The sequence below is a fragment of the Arvicanthis niloticus genome, chromosome 1, assembly GCF_011762505.2.
Source record: "Arvicanthis niloticus isolate mArvNil1 chromosome 1, mArvNil1.pat.X, whole genome shotgun sequence".
NCBI classification, from domain to species: domain Eukaryota; kingdom Metazoa; phylum Chordata; class Mammalia; order Rodentia; family Muridae; genus Arvicanthis; species Arvicanthis niloticus.
The window spans coordinates 16,039,777-16,061,956 of record NC_047658.1 but is presented as its reverse complement, the minus strand read 5'-3'; the positions used below and the strand labels follow the sequence as shown (position 1 = coordinate 16,061,956).

The following is a 22,180-nucleotide window of genomic DNA, read 5'->3' as shown; positions in this document are numbered from 1 at the left end:
ATTCTGTCACTAGCTTTCAGTCAGCTGGTTGTCTTTTCTGTTAAGTCATTTCAGAGAAAATTGTGATGTCTTTTTAGATCATTCTTCCTGATATTGTTTTGAATTTTTGGCCTAAAATTTAATCTTTACTCCATTCATATCCACTACCGATTTGTTTCCGGGAGATATACTGCCCTTGTTTTTCATATGTGCATCTTTACATTGGGGTTTGCCATCTGGATTAGTTCATTGGTTACATCTTTAAATAACTTACCCACATTATCCACTTGAAATTTTTGAAATGTTCAAGTGGGACTTGATTGTACCTCTTCTATGGACCACTGGTTAGGTCAATGGACACACTTGAAGCCAACACATCCAGGACATTTTGAGAAAAGAATATAAACTGTAAACAAACAGAATTGATAGATAACCCACCTATCAAAAACAGCAGGAAAAAATTAATTGCCATTATTACAATCATTTTTGAGAAATAATGAAATCACTATAATACGGTGTATACTAGGATATTAGTTACAAGGGGTAGGAGGGAAAGAAACATACTGAGCAAAACTTTAAATTAGTATAAGAGAAACAGAGATTCTGTAGTAGAGCAAAACACAATGGGAAGGTGATTCAAAAGTTAGGGGTGGATAGAGCTTAACAACTTTTAAAACTGTAGAAAATGATATGACAATCACATAGAGGATGGGATGGGAAGGAAAGAAAAGGGAATTGAAAAGTATAGACGAGAGATACATGTGTTGGAATTAACAAAATACAACAATGCCAGTGCAGACACAGGGCCATCACCTAACTTTTAAGTGTACAGTATAAAGACTAAGTCAAAACTATTGAATATTTAAACAACGTTGAAGATTTTTTAAAATAACAGCATGAAATAAAAATAAAATAATACAGATGTGATGGCATATACCTTCAATCTGGCACTTAGGAGGCAGGAGCAGAGGGGTTTCTATGAGTTTGAGGTTAACCATGACTACATAGCAAATTATAGGTCAACACTACATAGTGTGACCCTGTCTCAAAAAAATTCTTTAAAAGTCAAGATAAAAAATTGTATAGCATAAGTCAAAATTTCTTTTTTGCTCACAGCATCAGAAAATGTCTCTTCTCCCTGTGAGTTGTCTTAGGAATTTGTCCTTGCTGATAAGATAAACACTTACCTGAATCACAGGGTCTGTCCTCCCTTAATTTTTCAGCCCTGGCTTGTCACTTTAGCCTGCATGGAGCATCACCACAAAGTACTTGGTACTGGACCAGCTACTGTTGTGTAAGTCTTCTGGGTTATTCTACTTTTCCACCCTAGTATACTTCAGTCCCAGGCTCTGATACAGCTGTCCCATGCCTACCTGTGCTTGTCTTTACATTGTCTATTTTCATCTCACAGGTCCCAGGCTGCCAGCAGCCAGGTCTTAACTTGAATCTGCTTCCTCCACCAAGTTTCAGTGGGATATTTGCATGGTTCAGTGCCTCTCTAGGTCTCCTCTCAGCACATGGAGAAGGTACTTGAGGAGTTGGAGATGTAGTCACAAAAACTTTTCTATTCTTCCTGGCAGAGTGGATTCACGATGATTCTCTCTGATCTGTTTGTTCCTTGCTCCCACACAATAGTGAGCTAGGTCCACAGCACTGACTGGTTGCCCAGCATCTGCTCCGTAGAACTTGAGGGGCTGCTGTTTAAAGCTAGATTTTGCTATCTCTGCTTCTGTAGGTTACATTTTTTTCCTTCTTGTTTAAAGACCTAAAGCATGGAGAGAAGTGTTTTCTCCCTGCCCATTACCACAGTTGTTGTGTTCTCTAGGGTTGATAAAGTCTGGGTTACTTTATGTGTGTCAAGTAACTTTTGTGTATTTTATCTTGTGTTCCACAGACTTCTGTAAACTGTCATCCTCCTTGCCTTTCCAGGCTTCTCATTTGTGGAGACATAGTCTGGTGTCTTTCCTAGAGTGGCAGAGGTAAGGGTACTTGCTATTTGTTCTTGCTTTGTGTCTCCTAATCTCTGAGATTTGTCATTGTAGTAATCAGAAGCTGAGCAACAACTCTGAGCTGTCACACCTGCTGCTCACAACTCCTGCACTGTGGAGCTGGAGAGTCTCCAGATGCTAAGATGCTCTGGAGAGACCTTGCCTCTGTAGGCAGGATCCAGCATGGCCCACAGATTCCAACCCACCATGGTCACTGCTCTGCTAGCTTTTCTCTGTTCATATATGGTGGAGCTTTCTGGGTTTTCAGATATTAAGCTGGGAAAGACCTTAATAGCTAATCCCTTCACTAAATTTTTCTGTTGTTGAGCTGTAATGGGAGGATGTCTTATGATCCCTTGATATGGGGCAGCCTAACTTCTCAATTTTCTAGCTATCCGTTTGTCTCTGAAACAACTTAGGAAAGTTTTCAGCAAGTTATTCTATAGTGCCAGGCTTGATCTTTGCAGAAGAAATTGAGTATAGATGAACTACCAAGGTGTGATGATGATTTAGCCAGTTTGGCTTCTGGGTACATTGGGTGGAAGAGGAAAGGGGTGAATAGCATTTACTCTCTGGAGCTTTAGATAGAAAAAACAACTATTAACTCTGATATTGCTGTAAGTGGCAGGAAGCTGAATGAACTAGTATTCAAGCTTCCCTTTGTTTGAAGATTTAAGAGTCCAGATACTTAGGTCTGTAGGGTTATATCACCATGTGAATGTTTAGGGAACCCTTAGGAGCTACACACTAGGCTGCCTGATATTGTGCATCTCTTATTCATATGTTGAAACTCTTAGTCACAATGTGATAGCGTTTGGATGAGAGATCTTTGGAAGAAAGTTATACTCATAAAAACTTCTGATGGTAGGGCCCTCTTATGAGATTCGTGTCCTTACAAATGGCAGTACATCCCCATAATCCTAGCACTTAGGAGGTCGTGACAAGAAGATTGAGATTATGAGGTCAGCTTGAGCTCCATAGTAAGTTTAAGCCCAGCATGTCGTACTATAAATAGAGCGACAATCTCTAAAAACAAAATTAGAAAGATAGAAATTCTGCTTAGTGTTCATCAGGCATTTACAGTGTATGAAGGATTAAGGACGTAGGTAGATAAAGAGAGTGATTACAACCTAGTTCCTGACCTCATCCACCTTACATGCATTGCATGGTATCACGATGCTAAGTGACAGCAAATCTTGTAACCATTAAATAAGTGATAATGGGATTAGACCTTCCTGCCTGCAATGAAGTAAGTGAGCCTTATTTATTAAATTAATCTATCTATCTATCTATCTATCTATCTATCTATCTATCTATCTATTGTACACTATCATCCAGTGCCTATCTGGATAGGTGCTATCTTCATTTATATGGATCAGGAATTTGAACGTGGCTTTCTTGAGTGATTCAGAGTTCTCATAAAGAAATCTAATGTCAGTCTAGGCATTCATTATCTGAAAGATTGGCTGAGATGAAACATCACCTCCCATGCATATTCATGAAGGTAAGAGCCTTGGTTCCTTGTTATTTGTGCCTCAATCTGTATATATCTGTATGTATGTGTATGTACATGCATGTATATGAAATTCTGGAGGTGGAAGATAGGGCTTTGTGTACTCTGTGACAGTACTGCTGCACTGAACTACATCCCAGCTCCTCAGAGACTTTTGGAATGTCTTCATAGCCTCACAGCTGGATTCTTTCAGTCAGAATGTAAAAGAATGGAAGACAGAAGCCATAGTATCATTGTGACCTAACTTCCAGGGACAGAATTATTACTGAAATATTTTATTGGTGACACAGCCCAGTGTTACTAATCATGAGAGGTGATAATGACCTGAAGTGGAAATTGTAGGAGTCTATTTTAGGCGCTAGTTACTGTAGATGTAGGGACATGTGTAGGAAACATTCTCCAAACTGCTGCTTCTTTTCTTTCTGCTTATCAAGCCAGACACTCTGGTAGGTACTATTCTGTCCTTTCCATGTCAAGCCTAGGCAGCAGGAAGAGCAGAATCTTCTGTGGAGATGTAGCTTGTTGTGAGTACTGAGCGTCCTGTGCCAAAAGCCATTCTAGAAGGTAGTGAGGGAATACAAGACTGCTCTTGTGACTTCTTTACTTTGAAACTTCACTAAGAAGCTTTCCTTGTTCTTCATTGATCCTGTTCTCGAGCTTTCTTTTAAAAGTAAATGACAATCTATTTGGCTGACCTAGATTGAGCACAGCTAAAGCAAAAGTGCATCCCCCCTCCCCCCAGGACCTGAGGCATCTAGTCCCTAAATGAAGCTTATTTAATGAAAACATTTGTTCCAGATGGATTCTTGAGATGGAATTATGGGTTCATCTGAAGCAAACTGGGAGAGGCAGCAAGCTCAAAGGTTGAGGAGAAGTTAATGAGATCTGTTTGCTAAGTATCTACCCCTCTATTTTCATATGTGTATTCTTCCCACTGCTCTCATCCTCTGCATCACCTAATAAGCATATAAGCTCTCTGAGCCTGGTGATTGGCTCAGCATGAATATAGAATTCAGTATGAGTCAACTGGAATGGTAATGACTCAACTGAGAAACTTTTATTGACCTGGGGATTGTGCCACCAACTTGCTAACTGTATCACACAGGTCCACGAGAGAGATGAAGAGCCCAGAGCACCACACTTCATTGCAGTAAACCAGCTGCAGTAGAATCTAGCTCTATAAATTCTCTCTGGCCTTGAGCCACTCTGGATCACCCAACTATGGGTAATCTGGCTAATGTCAGTTTCCTTTGTGATCAAGTGGTGCCACTTCTTCTATGTGCAACTCACTGCTTTGGGTACAAATGCTGTAGTTTTTTTTAACTTCATACTGAACATGTGGTTTTTGGACATGCTCATTTTCCCCTCTCTAGACCTTGGCTCTCCTGCATCTGGGAATGAAGCCAGGTTCATCATTGCACTCCGGTGCTCATGAAGATAAGTCTCAGTTGTACAGTCACTGACATACTGAGCCTGAACCTCTCCATGAGACTTCAGCTGCTGAGAGAAGCATGAGATGTGATCCAAGAGGTCTCTGTTCTCTGCTGCCTATCAAAATAGGAAAGACATGATCTATCTAGTAAGACAGAGAGGTTGAACCCTTGATGTTGTCTTCAGGCAAGTTTTCCCAACTGTTAGCTTTGCATGGAGAACTAAATTATTTTCAGCAACCCCCTATCCCCTGAAAGCATTACAGTCTTTCAGTTATACACTATTGATCTGTAATTAAACAATAATGAAATTAGAAATGGTATAGCAAAGATAACGTTTTGTGGGGCACCTTCTTGAAAATGCTTTGCTTAAATATTGAACTCAGTGTCAAGAAAGACTAAACATACATGTTTATATTTTTTAATATTGTAAAGTATTATCTCAGGAAAGTTGTGGGCTGTAAGTCATCACTTCTTTGCAGCCTGCACTTTTCTGCTGTGAACTGCATCTGACAGCCTCTCTCTCTCTCTCTCTCTCTCTCTCTCTCTCTCTCTCTCTCTCTCTTTCTCTCTCTCTCTCTCTCATCTCATCTCAGTACCACACTATGGTTCATCCTTGTGCACTGGGGCAGATTCTACAGGCAGATCTTCTATCACTTTTCCATGTCTTACTGAGAACCAGATGACAGCTGCCTTGTGGCAACTACCATCTTCCCTTTCTTGGGGCCAGGACAACAAGCATCTGGATCAAGCTGATGCATGATTGGAGCCCTATTCCAGGAGCATAGGATTTTCATGGCAGTTGCCTTACAATGGGCTTTCCTGACATTTCTGTGACAAGATAGGGAAAATCTGAGTGATGCGTCTACTTCTACAAAACTGGTCCAATGATCCTGGCTGGTGAGTGCTTTGTATATTCTGATATCCTGACTTCTGAGATGATGGCTTTTAACCTGGGTGGTTACTGTATCTTTCCTACTGAAATGGCTGTGGTGATGGAGCCATATCTTCAGTGTTACTGCAGGAATTAGCCTTTAATGGTGTTTTGTATTAGGTTAAGCATGTAGAACTGCTAATGCTCAACTTTTCTCATAAAAAAGCAAGGCTGCAGTTATTTTATCATTTTGGCAGTAAAAATGGCTATATCAGTGGGTTCAACTGAATGACTTTATTAATTCATGAGGAGCTGAAATCAGAGATTCCTGGGTGGAGTTGACAGAGCTAATTTACACTAGGAGTTGGTATGTGTAAGAGCCTGGCTTGGCTTTTCTTTCGTCCAATGACCTCACTAACTTCTCTTGCCTAGATGAGGCTTGGTCCTATGCATGGAGTGAAACTCACGATTACTCTGTGCTTAGTCTCACATAATAGGACATGACTTAATTATACAATACAATGCTCTGTGAAGGCTGCACAACTGAGCTTATGCACAGTGGCCTAGTCATTGGCTTGGACCCTCTAGGAGGAAGTATTTCTTCCTTAATGCTCAGTTTTATGCCCTTTGGGATGGGCATTTTGGGGAACCAGGGTTTTTTTGTTGTTGTTATTTTTGGGTCCATCTGAGATGATCCTGATGTTACATGTGCTGTGGTGACATGTGCATCTTGCTGAAGGTTGGAGCACCTGACTTAAGAGTGGAAAAGTCAAAATCAATCTGTTAGTGGCTCTGTCTTTACAAGATTATCCAACAAGTTTGACTCTTTCAAGAAAAGAAGTTGACTTAAAACAAAAATAAAAAACAAATAAACAAGAAAACAAGTGAAAAACACTGGATTTCAGTTTCCTTTCTCAAGATGGCTTAGAGACCATGTTGTTTATTAAAATATTTTGATAATCTGTGAGAAATAATAACAAAGGCAAATAAAGCAACATTCTCCAGGCTGGCATGTCTGACTTCTTATTTCTTTAATATTTTGTGGTTTATTTAATTGGTTGCTGTGTGTGTGCATGTGTGTATATGCATTATATGTAAGAGAGAGAAAGAGAGAGGGAGGGAGGGAGGGAAGGAGGGAGGGAGGGTGGGAGGGAAGAGAGAAGAATCTAGAGGTCAACTTTGACTGTTTTTCCTTAGGAGCTGCCTACCTTGTTTTTCCATTTTAAACTGTGTGTTAAGTTGTTGTGTTTGCACAGTACATGCACGTGAGTATGTGGGTGTGTAGGCTTGTGTACACCCATGCATAGGCCAAATCAGGTTGCCAGGTGTCTTCCTTTATTGCTCTCTACTTTTTTTCTGAAACAAGGTCTCTTACTGAACTAGAAACTCCTTATTTTGGCTAAGCTGGCCAGACAGTGAACTCTCAGCATCCTCCTGTGTCTGCCCATGCTGGGCTTATAAGTATTTGCATTCACACCCAGCATGCTTTCATGCATCTCATTTTACCTAGCCCTGAGACTACAATTATGTCCATCACATCTAGATTTTTTTTAAACAAAGTTTCTGGGAGATTGCAGGTCCTCATGATTGTCAATTAAGCATATTATTCATTGAGCATTAATCTAAGTACCATTTCTAACTAAAACAAAAAAATTAATTTTCATTTTATGTATGTGAATGTTTTGCCTGAACATATTGTCTGTGCACCAACATATGTGCCTGGGGTACCCACAGAGGTCAGAAGAGTGTGTCAAATCCCCTGAAACTGGAGTTACTGATGGGTCTGCACCATGTGGGTGCTAAGAACTGAACTCAGGTCCTCTAGGAAAATAGCAAATGCTCTTAATGGATGCAACAATCCCAACACACTTCTAACTTTAAAACCCTGTAAAGTGACTTGCCTCATACCTAACCTCTACCAATGGTATTGGCAGAGGCTTAACACAGTGGGTAGTGATACTCATAGTAGCTAGAAATACAAGGTTACCCAGTGTCTATTCTTCTGTGAACATGTTACATGCATGCCTGCCTGGCCCAATATTGTATACGTGCTACCACTTGCTATTTTGTCACTTGTGACCAAAATACTCTCTACAGACAATGTAAGTGAGGAAAGATATGTTTGGGCTCATGATTTTAGAGGTTCCCATTCATTCTGGCAGGCAAAGCATAACAGAATGGAGCACTGCACATGATAGAAGGTAGAGAGAGATGCTGTACTCAGCTTCCTTTCTCCTGCTGTCTGAGATCTTAATCCTTAAGATAGTGCCATCCACACCTAGAATGAAGCCCTACTTCAGTTTATGCTGTGGAAGTGCTCTCCCAGACAGGCCTAGAGGCATGCCTCAATCTCCTAGGTGATTCCAAAGCCTATCAGGTTGGCATTGAAGACCAAGCATGACACACAGTAACTTTAGCAAGAACCACTCACTACTCGAAAAGTTCTCTATTAGCAGCTGCTCAGCTTCTCTTTGGGAATATTCCCTCCTAGCACTTAGGCTCTGACTCTGCTGATAGTCTATTGACAAGGGCTGTGAGTAAGAGTGCCGCAGTCTCATAGCCACTGGGGTTCAATTTGGTTCACAACCAAGTACGACAGTTTGAATGAGACCTGCCCCCATAGGCTCTTATATTTGAATTTTCATTTCTCAGTTGATGGAACTGTTTGAGAAGGTTTAGGAGATGTGACCTTGTTGGAGGAGGTATGCCACCAGGCATGGGCTTTGGGGCTTCATAAGACTCCTGCCATGCCCAGTGTTTGCTTTCTGCCTCATAATGGTAGGTCGAGATTCAAACTGTCAGAGTATTCCTTTGCTTATCATAGAGTCTAATGGAAACCATAAACTTAACTTTCTTTTAAACAGTTTCTTTATAAATTGCTTTGGTCATGCTGTCCTCACAGCAATAGAAAAGTAATAAGACACAAGATAAGGCTTGAAAACAGCAAGAGCCTATGGCTCTGGTTTCACTGCAGAGCAGGACTTAGAGTAAGGATGGAATTACCCATTAGGTAAATCTAATAGCCAGCCAGGCTTCACCTAGTGTGTACTCCCAGGACTCCCCAAATGCCACCATCATCTAGGGAACAAACATTCAGAACATGAACCTGTAGGAAACATTTCAGCATATACCATTGTGCCAAACCAAAGGCTTCAGGTAGAACTTCAGGGAAGAGGTGGTATAACTTTAATTTTCCCAAGTCTTTTTTTTTTCAGTGATGGTTCTTAAATGCTTTAACCTCCCTTTTAGCTCACCACCCACCAGAGATAGTGGGAAAGAAAGGATACAGGGAAAGTGGACCTGAAGAAAGTTTCTTTGGAACAACTCCCATCTGTGTTGTCTGGAAATCCAAAGTTCAGTTCATAGGTTAGCAGGCAGTGGCATCTTGATCCACTCACAAACACTTCATGGATACACTAGCCGTCCAGTTCAGTAGCGTTGGGTTAACAACAGTGGTTACATGACCTAGCAGAGGTCTTGAGTCAGCAGGAGGGACCAGTAGGAACACCAGGAGACATTCTTGGCTGTGCCTCTCTCAGGGAAACAAAGACTTACCACCCACAAGGGTTGTACAACTATCTGTACTAGCAAGCCAAGTGTTTTCCCTCTCCCTTCCCAGCACCCCTTCTCTCTCACTCACTCCATGAAGTCCTATTTATATTCTCCAAACATCACATGTCCTCTACCTCCTTTGTCTCAGCATAGGTCTTGCCTCAGCATGTGTATCCAATCAACCTGAGTCCATGGAAGTGGCAAGAAACTGCAGCACACCACCAGAAGTTTTTCATGTGTTTCTCTCTAAGGCATCCTGCAACTCAACCATGCAATGTAAGGTGGGCCAATACATGCATGTTGATAGCAACGAATCCTTCATCATGTGTCCTTTCATGTGTTTGCTTTAGCAGAACATTCTCTCTTCTGTGTCTGCTTCAGCAAAGCGTCCCTTGGCCTTTCACATCGGTGCCCACTTTAATTAAATGTTACTTTATGTATTTGCCTTAGCAAAACACCATCCAACTGAATTTCCAAGGAACCCTTAAGTTTCCACTTCAAGGTAGCCTTGATGCTGAACCAAAGGGAGATGATTCTTGAGCCACATAGAAAGGGATATGACTAGAAGCAATTAGCTTCAAGGAAAGCAAAGGTGGGGTGGAGGAAAAAAATCAATCTTGATAAAATTGACTCAGCCAAAATCCAGCCATGCCTCAGCTCTTCAGCCATGTGAGCTGTATTTGTTATTTATAGTTGACCTTGCCCTGGGAAGGTGCTGAGTTCAGGAGAGGCCCCTCAGGAGTGCATGGCTCCCTTTTCAGAAGCTACACTCCTACTGGGGCTTGCAGTGAGGCTACTGAGAAATGTGGCTACTGAGAAATATAGACACTGAGAAGGATGCCAGTTTGGGGAGTCAAGCTTACATGATAATTAAACTCAGGGAGACCACAGGGTCTCCCTGGATCCCAGTTCTGGATCTAGGAGGTATTGTCGGCTTGCTTTACCAGAAGAAACATGTACAGAAATTAGTCAGAAAGTTCCAATGGTATGCAGGATAATCAATATCAGGGCTGTTCTCTGCTTTGATATGACATCCCATCTCTGAAATACAATGCTGTATGCCTCCCCCCAAGCCCCATGTCTGCTTCTGATGGTTGAAGGAAGGGACAAACTCTCTTACCATTTGCCAGCCTCATGCTTTTTCAGACTCTGTTGAAGTTGCACTGCTGCTCCAAACGGATGCTGCTCATACCCTGAGAATGTATTGAGCAGGTCCCTTGGCTAATAAGAAGAGAAGGGTTCAGAAGGGCAGGATGGGCCACTTCTGTGAGAGCCATTGGAATAGGGGAGTCTGGAGCTGGTAGAGTGAAAGCTGTGGATAGCACAGAGTAGAACAGAGCAGGTGAGGAGTAAGGGTTGAAGGGAGTATGTACTATGTATAGCATAGGTATGACTGTGGATCAGAGCCCATCACAAGATGAGGGATAAACAGAGGTGAGAAATAGAAGAGGCTGGGAATCCAGGGTGAAATTATAATGGCTATCTGTCTAATGAGGGGACAGCTGAAACGGCCCACTCTGATGTGACTGACTGAAGTGACACAGCCAGAAGTACTGTGTCCAGATGTTGAAAGGCATCTTTTAATCAACTACTAATGCTCCCATCATGCTCTCTGGCAGATGATGGGATGAATCTCAGGACTGGGATGTGATTTGATCATTACTTACTGAAAGTAATTTCTTGGCTGTAAGTTTATTAGATTTGTAGGCTGTTAAATGTCTCTGTGTTTTTTAAAAAAAAAATCTCATCAAAATGTCATTGACAACTCACTCCTTATCACATTTCCTCAAAAAGACATGTTCCTTTTAATCTTTGTTGTTAAGCAAATAGGTTCCCTTGATGGGCATGAGGAAGGGTGGATAGCATACTCAGGAATCCTAAGGAGAGGCTAAGCATGTTCTTAGTAGTGGATCTTGTAATGCTCTGAAACTGAGCATCTATGTGACTACATTAGGACCTGCTGAGAGTCTGTCAGAGATGCAAGTTCCCAGGCTGACCATGGAAAGCACATCTCACTGCAATGTTCCTGAGAGGTTCATGTATGGAGATGCTGGAGAAGGACTGCTAGGATGGGTGCACATTGCATCTTTCAGACCAAGTGGGCACCACTGGATTTCCATATCACTGCCAGTAGGTGGAGCTGCTGCCTTTGTTATGGTAAAGTGGATTAGAAAGCGAGAAATGAAGAGAGAGAAGGAGGGGAAAAGAGAGAGAGTGGTGGAGAGAGGAAAAGAGAGAGGTACAAAGACATGCTTTCTTTAGGATGAGTTATGAGGCCTGGCCTGCAAAGCCCTGAACAAACAGAACCAATGGAAACAGAGAGAGAATTTATAGAGAGGTGGTTTAGAATAGTAGCAATCGCAAACAAGATGGCTCAGTGGGTTAAAATACCTACCACCAAGCCTGATGCACTATCCCTGGGACTCACTTGGTAGAGAGTGAAAGCCCACACTTACAAGTTGTTCTTTCTCCTCCACATGCTTGTGGAATGTAACTCCTGGCAAATGAATGTAATAAAAATTGTTTTTAAACTTTTAAAAAGGAGTCTTTTTAATGAATCATTTTAGATTTTAACCATGTGTGTGCATCTGTGTGGGTATGTGCCTATGATTGTGGGTGCCTAAGGAGTCCAGAGGTCTCAGATCCCCTAGAGATGGAACTACAGGTGCTGCCAATATAGGTGCTGGGAACTTAACTCAGGTCCTTTTGGAAGATCAATAAGTGTTCAGAACTTCAGAGCCATCTCTCTAGCTTCTGCATCCCCAAAACATATCTTAAAACATCCAGTGATGTTGTTTTAGTCTATCTGAACAGTTACAGCAAATGATCACTCTTGAGATGCTATCAAGTTTAACCATCTTACAAATAGTAACTGATTTCTCACCTTGTAGTGCCTGGAAGGTGCAAGAAAAAGGCAGTGAAAGACTTAGTTTCTGGTGAACCTCTTATTGACTCAACAGTAGTATCATCATATAGATCAAGGAGTATAACTCTGTCTGGAATCACTTCTATAACAGTGAAAATCTAAAGAGAGCTCTCAGTATCTATTCACCCCACAGGGACCCCATTAAAACCCATCACCTGAAGAGCTAGAATTTCACATCTGAAACTTGGAAGGGTCCTATACACTCAGATTCTAGTAGGCAGCCAGAATTTCTCTCTGGCCACCACCCCATCTTATGACAGAAGAAATTTAACCCTTGGCTGTCCTGAAGCTGCTGCAGTCCTAACGAAGACCAAGATAATTGTCAGTTGTTGGCTGGGCTCTATGGCATCTATATAGAGCCTTATTTTGACTATTCTAAGCTGAGAAGAATATCTGTTAATAGAATCAAAATCAAGAGTTCATGAAGGTAGCCCTAAGGGAAATGAGTGAGTCAGGTTGTAGAAGCCACAATCAGGGCCTTAGAGAAGGACAGTCTGGTAGATGAGTTTTTCTGTACCAGGGAGTTTTTAGAAGGTGGTTTGTTCATTCTTGTGAACTCTAGCAGCACCTGGTAATGTAGGGCAGTGGGCTGTGAGAAGCAGCTGGGTGCTTGGTTGAGAACGAGCTTGGAACCCTGGACCATTATTGGACGGCAGGAGTTTCCTCTGCTCCCAAGCCCTGGTTCTTTTCATTTAACTTCAGTCCTCCAACAATCCCTCCCACAGAGAGGTTTATGACCATCAGTCACGAGGAACAGTCCCTCAGGCTCTCCCACATGCCGATGAGGTATCTCCAAGCTCTCAGGCCAAGCCAATAGGCATTATCTGCTGCCAGACCCTAACCCACCCCAAAACTGTATATAAGGGCTCTATTTAGGGGAAGTAAAGCGTGCTCAAGAATCATCCTGGTGTCCGAGAGTTTCTGTCACAAGAGCTGTAACACTTGGGGAGAGCTCTGCTCTTCCGGAACCTGCCTGGGACACCAAGCTGCCTCCTTGCCAGCTAGCAGGCTTCTTATCCGCCCAGCCCTGGCCTGGACCGGCTCAGCATGGAGACACAGGTGCAGCACGTGGGAGAGACTGGTCAGCGACAGCGACAGCGAGCCAGCGGAGGCAGCAGTGGGGGCAGGCAATCTCCCCTCCTGCCCGTACTCTGTGTCTTTGGACCCCAACCTCCCACATCAGGCTGGGCCAGAGACCTACAGACAGTGGAGACACAGGCCGGCCGGAGGCAGCGAGGAGACAGTATCGAGCCCTCCCTGCTCTAACCCTGACCCCAGCCGGGAGACCATCATGGGACACCCTCCAGAACAAGTGACCTACATGGTAACTCAGGCTTTTATGGATACTTGTCCCTAAGATGGGGAAAATAGAGGTATGGTCACACTGACTTCCTCATTGTGGGCCCATTTCTGACTTAGCTGCAGAAAACAATATCATGATAATCACTCAAGAAAACACCAACCTGGTGTCCTGGTGTCATAGTGAAAGAAGAATGGTGGCAAGACACTAAACCCTGCAAAGATCCTTGTTCTAGAACAAAGATTTTATTGGGAGTTAATTCCAAAAGAGCAGAGAGCATTATCTGAGAAAAAGAAAGATCTCATAACAGATGAGTTGTCCAGTTCACTCTTGTGGGATGCTGAGGTGGGGACCTAGTTGCACACTGAAAGTAAGAATAAAAGGAAGCTCCAAGGTACCATTCTTACTTCTACTGTGGCTCTCTCTTTGGCTGATGGGGCTTGTGGTTTAGAGAAGACCCTGGAGAGAAAAACAGACACCAAATGTGTCGGGTAATCTTTCTTTTGTACAGGAGCTTTGCTCAGTGCTCTAGAAGTTTCCATTCCAACAAGAATACAGTCATAGATGCCTGAGGGAATGTCATACGTGGTACAAGAAGCATCTAGTAGAGTTGTAGCACATCTCAAGGACTATTTTCTAGCTACCATGTGGTCATGGGGTCATGTAGACTTCAGAAATTCTGTGGATGCCCGGAAGGGGTGAGTCCTTATCACAAGGTAATTTACATATGACCTTCCCTCTGAATTTCTCCATTGAATCTTTTTTCTTGTTTTGATTTTTTGTTTATTTTTCTGAGACATGATCTTGCTATGTATATATGCAGCTCATGCTATTCTTGAACTCATAGCAATCCTCCTGACTCAGGCTCCTGAATGCTGGAACTAAAGGACTAGAGGCATTTGCCACCACACCTAGCCTTCCCCTTTGTTCAAGAGAAAAAAACACATTGACTAGACAGCTTAGAAACAAACCAGGACAGAGTCTCCTGACTTGCTCCATGGTTTTATGGACTTCATTCTCTGCTTTCTAGTCTGTAGCAAGTATTACTGTAGCATTCTGTCACCTTACATCTGCTTAATAAAGAAAAACCAATTGCTAAAAATACTTTCTACTTGATAGATCATTTTCCTTGTCCCTGGCTCATAACATTTAAAAAGAAAATGGTAAATATCTCATTTACTTGACTCATTCTAGTTTTTGACAGAATCAACAAAGATTGAGACCTGGATCACTCTGGTTTTTTTTTTTTTATAGAATCTCCACACAGCAGCCTTGTTCTGTTGTCTTCTGTGGGTGCGTGTGCACAGATCAGCCTGTATCTGGCAGGGAGAAAAGCTGGCATTTGTTTCAGAACTTTTCTTGTTGCTTCTGATCTGTGGCATGCCCTCCTTACCCACACATCTGTCTCCACCATGACAGTTACCCTGTGGTTCACATGACACTGTCTCTCCGAGGATGCTGGAACCACCACTCAGCGCATACAGCTCTCTTGGCTGACTCAGTTGGGCATATGCTGCATGTCACATCTCTCTCTTGTCCAGCAGTTTATTTATGTTCTTGGTCTGGTTCTAAGACTCCCACACAGTCTGCCGTCAGATCAGACAGCCCAAGATTTTCTGGGCTTTGTCTCCATATTTCAAGACACCTCAGAAAGCAATCCATAAGGCTTCCACTTCTGGTGACAAACACTTGTGAAAAAGCATTGGGTTTTGCCCAAGTGACAGCAGTTTTGCTTGTAGGGAAAGCTGGCTGCCTGTGTGTCTAACGGAACTCTCCAAACAGGGAGAGGAAGGTGGCTTATGATGGTTCATCATTTCAAACAACACTTTTGCTCAGTCTCTGGGCGAGCACTGCTATCCTTTCTCCCCAGGGACCCAACCCATCACAGTAAATTAGTTCTCCTAAATTCCATTCTAAACTTGTTAACTATGTTTTCTGCAGTTCAACTTGAATTTTATTTAACTGTGTTTATTCCTTTCCATAGATCCCCAGATTCTTTCATTGTGGGGTTGAGGGAGGAGGCTTGGCTCACAGTCAGCTGTGTTTCCTGTTCAGGAACTCATAATCTGTGTGATAGATGAATGTATGTCGCTCTACCCCAGCTCTTCACGGCCTAGTGTGCCCACATCCCTCATGGTTGCTATCCCTGTCATTCTTGGGCAAGATTTTGGATATACAGTATGGTAAATGATCACCCATCACAGACAATGTCTCAGCCTTTCCACTTACAAAAATCTGCTTGTTGTCACACTGAGCCATCTAAGAGGTGAGATTGAAAATGCTGTTTCTAGAAAGTATCCTCCATGGAGGAAGCGTGCTTCTGATAGGAGGTGGAGAGGGGTATCTTTACAAATTATATTTGGGGTGTGTGAAAATGTTTTTAATTAATTTTATTGTGTTGATCTTATTATAGAAATAACAAGTCTTTTTACAGAGTAGGTGAACCTCAACCGGGCATATGATTACATCTACCTGCAAAACATAACTTTTTATTTTTCTTTGAAGTGCTGAGGTAGAAAGCCAGAGAATTGTGCATACTGGACACCTGTTCTACCATTAACAAACACTCCAGTCCAGGATAAAATGTATTAACACCTTGATATATAGATTTGCAAATCTTTATTTGTGTGTGTGTGTGTGTGTGTGTGTGTGTGTGTCTGTGTGTGTCTGTGTGTGTCTGTGTCTGTGTGTCTGTGTGTCTGTTTGTGTCTGTGTACATGGTTCTCTTTTGGAATTCAGGTCTTATTTAAAACCTGTATGGAAGATTGCTATTAAGAGGAACTGTGAAGTGAACTCTTTGATAGGAGAATCAACAATTTCATAGATTTATTTGTGCTATTTGTTCAAGTAAGACCTAGAGATCATTAACTATTTGCAAGGCTTGGGGAATCTTGAGGTTATCTCACAATCTGAAATTTTCTGTCTCTATCTCTGTCTTATAACTTTGATTTTTTAAATGGCTACCTTAAATGATGACTCTTAAATGCTTTAACCTCCCCTCTACCCCACCACCCACCAGAGGTAGTAAAAAAGAAAGGATATTGGGGAAGCGGTCCTGTTTAGAAAGGTTTTTTGGAGCAACTCCCTTCTGTGTTGTCAGGAAGTCAGGAGTTCAATTCACAGATTAGCAGCAGCAGCTTGATCCACTCACAAACACTTCATGGATACACCAAGAGTCTAGTTCAGTAGTGTCAGGATAGCACAAAGTGGTAAGACCTAGCAGGAACAGACAGGAAGGAGGGATTCAGACCATCAGGGATGTCGGGAGAAGTTCTCAGCTCTGTGTTTTTCTAGACTAAGTGAAGATCAGCAAAGACCTAAGACCACGAACCATTTAGCTATATAAGCAAGTCGAGCTCAGCCTCCAACACTGTCCCTCAAGACGGTTTTATACTCCCTCCAAATATCTCATGCGCTCCACAGGTCATGTGTCACCATGTGTCAGTCCTGTCTCAGTACTTGATTCTGTCTCAGCTGACATCACTCAGCCAATCAGCCCTAGTCTGAAGAAGCAGCAAGAAACTGTAGCACACCACCAAAGGATTATTGGCATGTTTCTCTCTATGGAGTCCTGACAACTAGAGCTCAACTATGCAATGTAAGGCAGACCAATACATGTGGTCATTAAGTGAAGAATCCTTCATCACCTGTCCTTTCACATGCTTGCTTTAGCAGAACATCCTTTCTCCTGTGTCTGCTTCAGCCAAACATTCCTTCATATATTTGCCCCCCAAAAAAATACCATCCAACACAACTGACTTTCCAAAGAACCCTTCAGTTTCCCATCCATCCCTACTCACCAACCTTCAAACATTAACTGAACTACACAACCCATCTAGCCATCCTTCTATCCCTCTACTCACCATCCATTGATGCATGTGTACATCCAGCCAACTATGCTCTCCAGCCATTAATTCATTGATCTATCAATCTACCCAAACACCTATCAATTCATGCATTCATCCATCTGTTATCATTTATTAGTCAATTATGTATTTCCCAATTGTGTATTGAGAGACTGGCATGAAAAACCCATGGGGAAAGGCAGGCTGGTTGATTGAGAGTCTCCTCAGGGAGTCTCATGCACGTAGTGCTACATATTTATGGCATTCCCCAAGGACTGGATTACATGGTGAAAGATTAACATCCTTGCTGCACAAATTAAAAGTGCTCTATTATTTGCAGCATGGAGTAGACCAGCTGAAGATCAGGCATCTTCTTTTTGAACAGCATAATTGAATACCTCTCAGCCTGAAACCCTTGCTATATTGATTTGAATTAATTATTTATGCATTTGTACTCTCCTGACTTACCCAGCCCAGGAGTGCCCCACCATGCAACACTGCCCAGCCACCAACTCTCCATCCACACTCCCTCGTTGGAAAGTGTTGATAGTTCTAAGCACAATCAATCAGTCAAATGGAATCAGATTTTGCTGATAAAGGAGATACTTGCTTGGAAAATTGGCATCCTATTTAATGGGAATTAGCATTCTGAAACATGAGTGTGGACTTTTATGGCTAAAAGCACCAATTCATTAGCTTGGGTTTTGGAGAAGCTGCAGGAGGTGGCAGTGGGAAAAGCTGAGGGCTGGGGAAGCCTCAGCTTCTTGGATAGCCACTGCCTAGCCTAGTCTTTTGGAATTTAGAGAACAGGAATCTGTTAGATGGCTTATGGGAAGTCCACCAGCTTGGTACATCAGCAGATTCCATTGTAAATATGCTCACTACAGAGTTCTTTTCCAAAGCCAAGCAAGCAAAATTGTATACATAATTATTTACTGAAATAATTATGCAGGGCAAAAAATGAAGTCAACATTTTCAAAGAAAACGGAAACCTAGGTCATCTGTCATCCAGATTAACTTTGTTGATGTCATCTTAAACGGTAAACAGGATACATGTTTTGATCGACAATGTGGTTCAGACTAGGATATAACTTAAACCTTTAGCTCCTCCCATGGAGAAGCGCTCTGATAGGCTGCCCTGTCTCTTGCCATAAAAAGCTACTAGAGGTCACACGCAGCAGGAACTGTGAAGGTGAAAGAAATTGTCAAAGTGCAAGCTCTCATTCCCACAGATGCTGAGGCCATGTGTCTTTGTGAGACAAGGGGGCAGCCGCCTGGTTGGCAGGTTATAAGGGAAACAGAGAGACAGTTTCTGTCACCAAGTAGGAATATAGATTCTTGTTAATTATGTCCTTGTTAATTATGAGCCAGAAAGTTGGGTTTTTATGTGAGAGTGCATGGTATGGTTAAGACCGTTATAAAACTCCCTGTTGCAGGCCAAATTGTTCTGTGAGTCAGATGTAGAGTAAGAATGTCCAGTTTACAGGTATATGTGGGAGATGGAATTGGAGGTGAATTTGTCTTGTGCATACAGACAAATTACTCTGTGTGACACACAAAGGGCAATATAGAAGGTGTTTTCTTCTTTCTTTGTTTTAGGTTCATCTGTAGAGACAAGATCCATCACTGGCTGTTGTGTTTATGACCTGCTGCTGTTGTTTTTGTTCTGCCTATGATTCTGTTCATTCACTTGATGGTTTTTGATAATTCAGTAAGTACCAACGTATCAGCCTAGAGACTAAGGTCTTGATTTTCACCTCTCTCCACCCCTGGGTTCATCATCACTCTGAGTCTCTCAAGCCCAAGTAGCTGTCACCACCACTTGCTTATTGAGACAGTCTTATCTTCGTCACATGTTTTCTTGAAATATATTTTTATTATGTTTCATTTTTATTTTTTTATTTGTGTGTTTATGTGTGTTTATTTATGGCACAGATTTGGAGATCAAAGGTCAACTTTAGAGAGCTGTTTTTTTTTTTTTTCTTGTACCATGGAACTATGGTCGTCTAGCATGGTAGCAAGTGCCTTTATTCACTGAACCATACAGCCAGCCTATCACCCCCCTCTTTATCTGTATCTTTCTCTATCATCAATCATTTCTCTCTCACATACACACATCTATTAATCATGGACCTATCCACCCATCCTAAGTGCCTATTTTTCTATCCTTTAATCTATCTTCTCTATATCAGGCTTATTGATCAATTATCTATCTATCTACTATCAATTATTATCTAGCATTATTTAACATATATGTATGTATGTGTGTATATATGTATCATCTGTATCCAGCAATCTTCCTTATCCTTCCTTCCATCTATCACATGTCAGGTATCTATTGGCTTTGACTCAGTTTTGACTTTTTCTCTAAAGGCATTGCATGGTATGCAGTGATTGAGACTTTCCTTTTTTTATGTTAACAGATGCTTAGGCTCACTGTTTGGAACCTTGGTTTTTGTGGCTCATTCACTCTGGCCCATGTGATACTCCATCATCAGTATATTCTATATCTGTCCACTGTCCTCCTTTCAGGCACTTGTTTCCAGGATATATGAAGAAAGCTCTACAACATTCTGGTATACATATATAAGATTTCACACTCAGACATGGAATCTTTGAATTAGAGTGTATCTGAATATTCAATTGTAACCGTCTCCATACAAGTTCTCTCTGTTATGATTGTACCAAGTCGTGCCACAGCTGATCCTTGAGTGATCTTGTGGATCCATGTGCACTCTAATAATTGGTGCTATCACAATTTTAAAATTTAGGTAAATAAATGAACGTAGACATTGTGGTTTTGACTTTTTTTAAATCACTATTCAGACTGAGTACCTTTATCTATTTACTGGTGATGATTTCCAAGACATGGTGGTTGGTATGTTTTTTCTATTGTATTGTTGGTTTTTGTATTTCTAAGACACACACACACACACACACAGAGAGAGAGAGAGAGAGAGAGAGAGAGAGAGAGAGAGAGAGAGAGAGAGAGAGAGAGTTTGTGTTGGACAACTTGCAGGAATGTGTTTTCTCCTTTTACCATGTCGTTCCTGAGGAATGAACTTTGAGTGTTGAGTTTGGTGGCAAATACAGATACTTACTAGGCCACCTCAATGTCCTGTCCTCCTGTTTTTCCTTACTAATTTCTAAAAATTCTTTATACCTCCTTAATCCCAGTTTTTGATGGAGATACTTACAAATCTCTTCTGAGTTTAAAAAAATAGGTATTTTGAGACAGTATATCACAATGTAGCCCCAGCTAGCAAAGTAGACCAGATTGGTCAGGAATTGACGCTGATCATCTTGTCCTTGCCTCTGAAGTGATGAGATTACAAGCATGTTCCACAGGTCCCAGCTATTCTTAACTTTCTTTGTAGTGGCTTTGGATAAACATTCTTAGATCTCATGTAGTCAAAACTCTCCTCTAACTGGACATGTTAACTCATACCTATAATCCCAGTAGTCAGAAAGCCGAGGTAGAAGGATCATTTCAAGTTTGAAGCCAGCCTAGATCTTTCTCAAGAACAACAACAATAACAACAACAACAGCAGCAACAACAACAACAACAACAAAAAAAAACTATTCACTTACAAGCAATCCTTCCTAACTCCAAAATTCTTTCTTTTCTTTTTTTATATTTGTCATACAGGCGGGGCCTTACTATGTAACTTAGGTTGACCTCAGAATTTAGATCCTCTGCCTCAGTCTCCTTAATGTCATGTGTGTTTTCTGGTAAGAGTTTTTTTTAATCCAATCCTTTGAAAACATTGAGCACAGGCAGCACTGAATCCTTTGAATTTTATTGGTTTGTTTATTTGTTTTTCAATAGTTGCTAGTAGATTAGACTAGGTTCAAAGTCATGTTTCTTTTTCCTGAAGTATGGTTTTTTGTGCCAATGGGACTCTGTCATTTAAAAGAGCTCACTACTACCAGTGTTTCAATACTTTGTCTCATGTTGTTTTTGCAGGAGCAAAATAGGGCAGGTCTCTCATAAAGGTCTTAATGATAGGGAAAGGGCATTCATTCTCTTATGCTTGGTGGATTGTCCTGGTTCTGTTCATTGTACTCAAAACAAGGTCTACCTTGGATGGAAAAGGCAGACACTGTGTTCTCTGGGTCAGAGCTGCCACAAGGAGCATTGACTTAGGAGTGAGACTAGAATTCAGAGTGCTAGTGCATTTGATCATATCACATCTTGTAGAATACCAAGAATTTCTGTCTGTCCCCTCAAGGATATGCTGTTAAAAACTAATTAATGCCTAGGAATATGAGGAAGTTGGCCCTTGGAAGATACCAGCATGCCATCTTTATCAGGACTGCAGAATTCAGGGTTTCTCCTAGCTAGGTCTCCGGCATGGAGACTTCCCCATCCTTCTCCTGTTTTCTTTTACTCAGTGAGTTATCCTGTGACTCTCTTTCTTCTCTTTTTTCTTTCTTATTGTGAAATATTTGCCACACTGACCTACAGAGTTCCAGTCTCATAAGCAGACTGGGTGCTGCTTATAGGCTGGGATCACAGCCCCCCACGACCCAATGTGTGGTTGTCATATAGAAATAAGTCCTCTTGAATCCTCCTCATGTCTCTCTTTGTCAAAAACCAAATATGGAAAGGAAAGGGAGTTTGGGCAGTGAGTGTTATGGTTTTCCAGTTTGGATAGATGCTTGCTTTTCTGGGTTTTTGTGCAGAATGTCCATTTCAGTACAGGCTGTGCTTCTGTCTTCCTAGAGAGCTGCAAGAATGACACAGCCCACAGTCTGCATTGTGAATCTGC

The 22,180-nt window shown here is 41.7% G+C and overlaps 1 pseudogene; it reads right to left on the bottom strand.

Moving 5' to 3' along the window:
• Positions 1-22,180, bottom strand: part of LOC117723631 (uncharacterized protein C2orf78 homolog) — a 32,473-nt pseudogene that overhangs the window by 9,512 nt on the left and 781 nt on the right.